The sequence below is a fragment of the Triticum urartu genome, chromosome 3 (assembly GCF_003073215.2).
Source record: "Triticum urartu cultivar G1812 chromosome 3, Tu2.1, whole genome shotgun sequence".
Taxonomy (NCBI): Eukaryota; Viridiplantae; Streptophyta; class Magnoliopsida; order Poales; family Poaceae; genus Triticum; species Triticum urartu.
The window spans coordinates 223,030,420-223,039,921 of record NC_053024.1 but is presented as its reverse complement, the minus strand read 5'-3'; the positions used below and the strand labels follow the sequence as shown (position 1 = coordinate 223,039,921).

Sequence of the window (9,502 nt, the reverse complement as noted above, 5' to 3'; positions counted from 1 at the left end):
TTTATATTAATTTTTAAAGTTTTAAATCATTTTTGGAATTAATAGAATTAATTTAATTCAAAATTCAGTTTATGACGTCAGCATGACGTCAACGGTCAACTGTTAGTTGACTTGGTCAAACTGACGCGTGGGTCCTATATGTCGTAGGCTTAGGCTAACTAAATTGGTTTAGTTAATTAAATAGTTGATTAGGTTAACTAATTATGCTTAAATTAAGTTAATTAATTAATTATTATTTTTAATTATGTATTTTTTATCTTTTTTAAACGTTCTAGAGGCGGGGCCAAGTGGTCATTGGCCCACTTGGGCCAGCCGTGTGTGCGGGCGTAACGGGCATGGGCGGGTGCCCGAGGGGCCGAACCCAAGCGCGTCATACGGCGGGCGAGGCCGCGGAAGGGGTGGCGCTGGCGCGGGTAGCCGAAGCCGCGACGAGGGGCACGGGCGCGCGGCGCACGGCTGGTGCCGGTGGAGGCCGTGGCCAAGGGCGCAGTCGGCCGGAGCAAGGGGCGGGCAGGCTGCGGGCGGCGAGCCGCAGCGGAGCGAGTAGCGTAGGGCGGGGTGAGGTGCAGGAAAGCGGAGGGGAGGTGGCCGACGGCGAGATGCAGCCGCGGGTCAGAGGCTTAGCGCGGGACAACGGGGCGGCGGGCCACGGCACGGCAGGCACCGGTGAGGCTCGCGTGGGCGGCGCGGCGCAGCGAAGAGCAGCAGTAGTAGGCGAAGCAAGAGGGGGCGCGGGCATAGGCTGCAGCAGCGGGCCGACGAAGTAGGGGCAGGGCCAGGGACGTGCGGCAGGGGACGACGCGGTGGGGACGAGCCGAGCGGTGCCAGCTAAGGGCGTGGGTGGCGGCCTAGCAGGTGTGGGCGCGGAGCGTGCGGGAGCACGCCCATGGGCGCGGGCGGATGCGGTGGCGCGGGGCTTGACGCGGTCACGGTCGCGGTAACCGCGGCCACTAGATGAAGACCGGGCAGCGCGGACGACGGCCTACGACGGTGAAATGAGGAGAGAAAAGAGGAGGACAGACGGCGGCTCACCCCCATTGCAGGGGAACACTGGTGAGGCTCGGTGGAGCTGTAGTTGAGGAGGAGGTCGAGGACGGCGCGGGTGATGAGGATGAGGCGGCGGGGCAACATTGGGGCGAGGTGGCCTGAGTGATCCAGCGACGTCGCGCCATCGGGGAGGCGGGGTCCCGGTCTGGAACGAGGGGGCGAAGGAGAGGGGCGATGACGTCCGGTGAGGTCCGGTGGCGGCGCGGGTGCAAGGCGTCGGGGGCGGCAGTTGGCACCCACGGGATCCGCGCGGGGGAAGGGAGAGAGAGGTGGGTGAGATCGAGGGGAGTGGGGGGACAGTGGAGACCGGGAGGGGGAGGGAGTGGCGACATGAGGGAAGTAGGGGTGTCGGTGGCTAGGGTTTCGGCATCAGGGGGTTAAGGGGGTGGGGATGGCCGGTCTGGCATGTGGCTGGGCCGAGGCCAGTGGGGGGGGGGAGGCCTTTTCTCTTTTCTGTTTTTTTATTTCACCTTTTTCCTTTCATCTATTTTTCCTTTCTAATTTAGTTTCTACTTATTTTAGTTTTATAATATACGGAGTTAGCACCTAAATTAGTATCATTAGTACAGGCCACTCCCAAACCTAGTTTGGTACCAAAACAAGTTAGTTTAATATTATTATAATTTAAAAGCAATTAAATTGTTATTTCAGCCACTGTTTTTATTTAGTTTAGGGCATTTAAACATTTTGAAAAAGGTTGGTTCCAACACCAAAATAAGTTAGGGAATATTTGATTTAATGATGAACATTTTAGTTTTCATGTTTGAGAAGTTTAGAATTTCTCTTATTATTTGAATTTGAATTTGAACCGGATTTGGATCAACGTGAGATTAGTAACAGTAATAGTGGTGATGTGGCATCATTAGAGTGGGATTACTATAGCTTAATTATCCGGGTGTCACAGTTTGCTTCAATTCCTATATTGGAAACAATGAACCCGAGCAGTTTCCCTGCTGGAACGCCGAAGACACATTCTCCGAATTGAGTTGTATGTTATATGTTCGAATGTTGTCAAATGTGAGGCATAGGTCGTCCACCAGTGATTCGACGTGTTTAGTCTTGATGACCACGTCGTCCCATATGCATCCACTGTTTTGCCAATTTGCTTTTCCTGGCATATTTGAATCATGCGTTGGTAGGTGGCGCTAGCGTTTTTGAGTCTGAAGGGCATAGTGTTGAAGCAAAAGGCCCGTACGGGGTGATAAATGCTATTGCGGCCTGATCACACTCCATCTTAATCTGACGGTAACCCGAGTAGGCGTCGAGGAAACACAATGAATCGTGTCCGGCAGTTGCGTCAATGATTTGGTTAATGCGGGGCAGCGAGAAGCAGTCCTTAGGGCAAACCTTATTGAAGTCTTTAAAATCGACACAAAGGCGCCATGATTTATCCTTCTTCGGTACCATGACCAGGTTCACTAGCCAGTCCGGATGCTTGATCTCTTTGATGAACCCGGCTTCAAGTAGTTTGGCTAGCTCCTCCCCCATAGCTTGTCGTTTGGGTTCGGAAAATCGCCACTGCATTTGCTTGACTGGTTTGAACCCCTTTATTATTTTGAGGCTATCACTACAAAAAAAGACACATCCGTGACATTTCGGACCGAACAATTTTTTTTCTATCATGCGTATGACACTTCTATGACGATAATTGTGACAAAACCCGGTATCATCATAGATGTGGTAGGATCCTACTTCTATGACAAAAATCATGACAGAAAATGGGCTTTTCGTCCTGGGTGGGCCGGAGACGCAGCTGCATGACATTCTTTGGGCCGTGCAAAACGGAAAAAATCATGGTAGAAGCGAGGGCGAGGAAAATATCGGGGAGTTCCCGGTTACGGTGGGTGGTCGGGGCCGAGCGATGCATGGAGGTTTGCGTGTTTCTCTCATACACGTACGCGTGTGTGTGTGCAAGGCGTTGCGCTCTAACTGAACCCGGGCGAGGCGTTGGGGTCTAACTGAACCCGAGCGATTGCACTAGCTATGTTACTGAACCCCGATCGATCCCTTGCTGTTAACTGAACCCCGAGTGATTCCTTCACTACTGCTAACTGAAGCCGATCGATGCTGCCTCTTGATGAACAGTGAAAGTTGTTGGGGGAGGGGGGTTGGATGAACAGTTCCTGGTGGGGGGAGTGGATGAACAGGACCCCATGGTAGTAGAGGCCATTGCCGCTGGATGAACAGGACCCCAATCGATCGAGCCAGTTGCGGGTGGATGAACAGGACCTCATGGAGGGCTGGATTAACATGACAACCCCGTGGAGGGCTGGTTGAACAGTAGCCGGTGGAGGGATTGATGAACAGTATCCCATGGAGGGGTGGTTGAACAGGACCCCATGGAGAGGGCTGGCTTAACAATAACCGATGGAGGAGCGGTGGAGGCTGGATGAAGAGTCGCAGGTGGAGGCCGACGGTGGATGAACAGTAGCCTGTGGAGGCTGGAGGAGGTTGACGGTGGAGATGAACAGTATCCCATGGAGTCCCGTTTTGCGGTACGCCACACCCCTCCCAATGAATAGGACCCCCGTTTCGACCGTAGCGCTCCAATACAAGTCCGTTTCCTCCATTTTGCGGTACGCCACACCCCTCTCGATCAACAGGACCCCGTTTCGACTGTAGGAGGTCCAAGAGAAGTTCGTTTCCTCTGTTTTGCGGTATGCCCGACCCCTCCCGATGAACATAATCCCATTTTGACCATGGCCGGTCGAACACAAGGTTGTTTCCTTCGTTCTGTGGTACGCCAGGCCTCGTTTCGATCAGCTCTTCCGTCCAAGACAGTTCACTCCCGATGAACACGATGACGCAGTTTCGCCACTCCGACCCAGCCATGTATATGAGCCCTGGCCATACAAATGCGCGAGTAGGTGTTCGAGACCCCGCCCGTATTTACTTTCTTGTACCCTGGCTGTACGTACATGTACACGATATTAACAGGATTGCATGACATGCTACATGCGCGCCTCTACTACGACACGTGCACGCCTATACTACGACACGTGCCCTTCCTTACACGGCCATGGTTCATCGCTGCAGCCTGCAGACCGACCGATCGTATGTACGTACACGTTCGAGACCTGAATGACAACGCTATGTACGCTTCGACCAGGTGGGTCCCGACTGTCAGGCACTTCCTTGCGTGCGAAGATGAAGCTGGTGGGTCCCAACAGTCAGGGGGAAATGTTTTTTTCATGAAATACGGTGGCCCATCCGATGGGTCCCTACCGTTAGGTGGAGGAATCATTATTTTGTGCTTAATAAGGAGGCACTTCCTTGCTGCGGCCGTGGACCCAGCTGTCATCCTCTACAAATACAGTACTCTTCCGATGGAAGTTGATCCTTGACCATGTTGACCACACCGCACCGGGAGCACTAGGGCGGTGGACGACGGCGAGGCCTAGGAAGGGGACGACGTGGAGCCGGGGAAGACGTGGCAGTGGATGCCTACGCGGAGAGGAGTACGAGGGTTCACTCGTTCGGCTGCGGTGTGAGGCTGCTGTCACCGCAGGGCCTGTCCAACGGTGGGAGTAGTAGGGGGCGGTGAGGCCTCCACGGCAGCACAACCGACCACGGGAGGCAGGAGCAGGCGGCACGACCGGCACTGGTTTGGGCGGCTGGAGCAAGAAGACCAGAGGTTGAAGAAGCACTACGACCGTTGGATGGACATCATATGGTCACCAGAGCTAGAATTGTTCATATTGACTAAGTTGACAAAGCCCTTCGTCCACGTCAACTTAGTAGGTCCACAAGTCAGCCTCCCACTATGGTGGGTCCCAGCTAGCAGGGGGAGTTTTCATTTTTGTGCGTAATAAGGAGGCACTTCCTTGCATGCAAAGATATAGCTGGTGGGTCGGAGCTGTCAGCGGGGGGAGCATTTTTTTCGTGAAATACAGAGGCCCTTCCGGTGGGTCCCCGCTGTCAGGTGGAGGAATCATTATTTTCTTGTAAGAAGGAGGCATTTTCTTGTGTGCGGCCGTGGACCCAGCTGTCAGCCTCTCCACGTACAGTCCACTTCCGATGGATGTCGTTCATTGACCATGTTGACCATGCCGCGCCGAGAGAACCAGGGCAGTGGACGACGGCGAGGCCTAGGAAGGGAACGACACTGAGCCAGGGAAGACTCGGCAGTGGTTGCCCACACGGTGGGGAGTACGAGGGTTTACTGGTTCGGCTGCCGTCACCGGAAAATAACAGGAGGTGTGGGTGAGTAGAGTAATGGCCTGGCCAGCAATGGAGTAGGGTGGGGCGGTGCGGCCTGTGCGACAGCATAGCCGGGCACGGGAGGCGGGAGCAGACAGTCCCACCGACGCTGGTTTTGGTGGCTGGAGCAATAAAATCAGATATTGAAAAAGCAGCATGGCTGTTGGATTAACATCCAACGGTCACTGCTGCTAGAATCGTTTATGGTTCGTACACGTCAACCTAGTAGACCCACAAGTCAGCCTCCAAATCTGTCCCAAACAGCATACAACCCAAAATTTCTAGCCAGATTCAAATTAATTTAAAAACTAAACATACCTTAATTTAAATCCAATGAAAATTTACCCGCACAGAAACAATGAAATTTAAAATATCAAAATCTGAAAGAAAAAAGTATTTTGGAACTAATTGCCTGTGTGTTGTATTTTTTTTCATTTTACAGCCCATTTATTATTACTTATAGCCCATTTCTTATTACTTATAGCCCATTTTCTGGGCAAAATGCATCCCTCCTCATCTTGAATGATTTCCGGCCCAGCAGGGCAAAGAAAAGCAAGTACGACTATGTTGGTTATTCTGCAAAAAACAAAATAGCACGGCAAGCCATTTTTAGAAAGGAAAAAAACAAACTGGGCTAGTCATGTGGTAAACATATGAAATAAAAGCCTGGGCTAGATGGGCCACAACTCCCTCACAACCCAGTTGGTACCCTTCTCTGTCCCGAAAAAACAAAATTACTACGCGCGCTGTTGGGTCCCTACTGCCATCCTCACCATGTATACTCATCTCCTTATTCCTCTCGGTTGTTGACCATGTTGACAACACCGGAGGGCGGCGTCGCTGTGAGTGAACCAAGGCGGAGGACCACTACAAGAAATATGTCAACTTATGACCTTCTCTTAGTGACCCCAGCTGAATTGGTCGTAAATTCATGGCCATTTCGCTTGGAAGGGCTCAAACCCTGAAATTGCTTACACCAAATGGTCGCAAAGCAGACAAGTGGCGCCAATGACCTTATTTCTACCTGATTACAACCAATATAAATGGTCATGAGGTTGTGAACGTGGATGCATTGGTACTTATTGCTATGACAAGGCGCCACCTCATCAGTTTTGCCTATGTGTCATGTCCATGTGTCAATTTTTGCCCTAGGTTGTGAAGCAACCTATATTTCTGTCATTCCCAAAATTCCCCAAAAAATTGGGCATTCTTTACCATCCAAATCATTGCCTCATGACAATATTCAACTCCATTTGACTGGTAAATCTTCCTCGGCAAATTTCCAAAGTTTTTGTTCAGCTCGAACTATTGTGAAGGAAGTACTGGCTAGGCATATCCTAATGAGCTGAATTTTTGCCACATCTTTTATATTCCCGAATCATAGCTCTCCAAAAAATTTGAGCCCCATCTAACAATACATGTGAGTGTGGCTTCAACATTCATATTTTTGTCCACTATGGTATGTTGCAAAGCAAGTGACACCTAGGCTCCTCCATTTGAGCTGCAAATTTTCCAAGAAGTGTCCTTAGTAGATGATCATCCTCGGCCAAAACTCAGGCCCATTGGCCATGTGCATTTCCCGTACCACTAATCAAACACTTGGGTGCTAATTCATGTTTGAGCTCGGTCCAGTCTCCTCGTGAGATTCTTCTATTGCCTTCTTCTTCCTGACACCTATCAAGGGAGTGCCCAACCCACTAGACATGCCTAGGCCGCCCGGAACGCGTGGCAACACCACGGTCACGCGGTGACCACGTGGCGGGCATGCGAGTTTACGCGCTTTGGAGATGGGGCCCTGGGCCACCATCCAAACCTCAACGTACCACCACCAAACCATGTATTTCTGATTAAATAGATACTTTTCTACCTAGAAATGATTTTTTGAAAAAATAAAGAGCAAACTATGAGGCAGCTGCAGTTCAAATTTGTCCCGCTTTCTACTGAATCGGCAGAAATTTGTCTTTTTCACCAGAGGTGGATAATAACTTTTGGCACCCAACCACTTTGTCAATTGTGCATTAAACATGGCCTAGTATTTTATAAAATTGATTTGGTCCAATTTTGCAACAAATATATGGTAGGTCCTTCACAAAAAAACTCATTTTGGGCACTCAAAAAATGGAAAATTAATTTTTCGTCCAAAGAAAATGAAAACTCCCTTAGGCAACATCATTTGTCATTCCAATATGCACGCTTGTGCACAATATGAGATCATTTGAACAAACTATGCCATGAATGTGGCCATAAGATTGATCATTTGGCTTGGAAGCCATGAATCTTCAGAGATGATAGCTCATTTCTGAGAACACTTTTTTTAAATAATTGTCGTATTATAAGTTTATTATTTTTCCTAGGAACTTGGTCATATATAATGACACAATGCGAAGGTTTCCCAATTTTTTATTTTTTTTAATTTTTTATGCCCGTTTCAAAATACGGTGAGAACGGCGGGAATGACCGTTCCTAGCTAGTGGCTGGATCTTGGAATTTTTTTGGTGTTTCTCCGATTAAATAGATACTTATGTACCTAGAAATGATTTTTGAAAAAAAATAAAGAGCAAACTATGAGGCAACTGCAGTTCAAATATGACCCGCTTCCAGGTGAATCGGCGGAAATTTGTCTTTTTCATGAGAGGTGGATCAAAACTTTTTAAACCCAACCATTGTGTCAATTGTGCATTAAATATGGCCTAATATTTTCTAAAAATGGTGTGGTACAATTTTGCAACAAATATATGGTAGGTCCTTCACATTAAAACTCATTTTGGGAACTCGGAAAATGCAAAATGAATTTTTTGTCCAAAGAAAATGAAAACTTTCTTAGGCAACATTGTTTGCTATTTTAAGATGCACCCTTCTGCACATATTTTGAAATCTATGGGTTCCAATTTTGCAACTAATATTTGGTAGATTCTCCACATAAATAGAGGGAGTTCATGTTTTTTCTATCATAACTATTATGCTCAACTGGGCCGACAATTGTCCAGCCCAGTCCTGCCTGGGCCTTAGGCCCGTTGGACAGCGGCTCGAGCACCACCTGCCATTAGATGTTGATCTGATGGTGGGGAGCGCGCACGTCTGGAATAAAGCAGACACTTCCTCTGGAAACCCTAGCCTCCTCCCACTCGATCCCCTCCCCCACCGAAAACCCTAGCCTCCTCCCACTCGATCCCCTATCATTCTCTCTCCCTCTCCCCCGGCGCCTCCTCCACATCAGATTGAGCGCGCTGCCCGCTCCCTCTCGCTTTCGCTTTTTCTTTCGTTCAAATTCGGACGGACGCCGACGCCATCGATGGAGGAGAGGAGCAGCGAGGCCATCCAAGACGGCAGGGCCATGTCCGCCTCGTCGGTGGGGACGGAGACGGTGCCACAGTAGCAAGATGGTGAGGGGCGCACCGGCCAGCGCGTGGGGCTCTACGTCCGCGGCACCATCCTCGGATACAAGAGGTGAGCAGCTCCCTCTGCCGGTGCGGCTCTGCTCCTTGTCCCTCGCGTGGGATCTGAATCCGTGGTCTTGGTTGGGCGCGCAGATACAGGCAGATCCAAGTGAACACCAGGGAGGACATGTTCTGGTACGGCGGCAAGATGATGGCCTATGTCTACAAGGCCAAGACCAAGGCAATGACACCAACTACCACTGCATCTGGGGCAAGGTCTCCCACTCCCACGGAAACACTGGTGTCGTCCGCGCAAGTTCACCCCAGCCGAGGCCATGGTGAGTTGTTCGGTCGAACTTCTCCGGTTGTCTGTTTCGGTGGCATGCGTGCTGCTCTTTGATGTACTGACTTGTGTTGCCTGCTGAGTGCTGACGGTGTTTCGTGGGATTGATTAATATCTCGCCGGTTGTTTTTTGCTTCTTTAGGGGATTAATCTAGATCCTCGGGGTCGTTGGCGGTGGCGGCCCTCCCTGACGTCTCCAGCTGCACCGGCTCGTCAGAGGCCGCGAAGAGCGGACGCAGAGATGCACCACACGCCCGACTTCTTGGTATAATGCAATTATTAGGTTCATTTTGTTTCACGCCATTTCATCTATCTAGCTGCACATCGTGCATGGTATCTAGCAATGTAACCCCTTTCCATGTGTCCTTTCACATCATCTAGTTAGTGAGACAAGAGGTGGAGAAGCATAACAATAAAAAAGTCCAACATGTCATGTCAGTATACAACCCCAACATGCAACATGCAGTAGCCCAGGGGGGCTGTCTATATGCTCCATCACATGGCCACCCTAAGAAAATGCAAAGAACACACTTCC

The 9,502-nt window shown here is 50.0% G+C and overlaps 1 pseudogene; it reads left to right on the top strand.

Annotated features, from left to right (window-relative positions):
- Positions 1 to 1,221: 1,221 nt before the first annotated feature.
- On the top strand, positions 1,222 to 8,966 carry LOC125546787 (annotated as a pseudogene).
- The last annotated feature ends 536 nt before the right edge of the window (positions 8,967 to 9,502 follow it).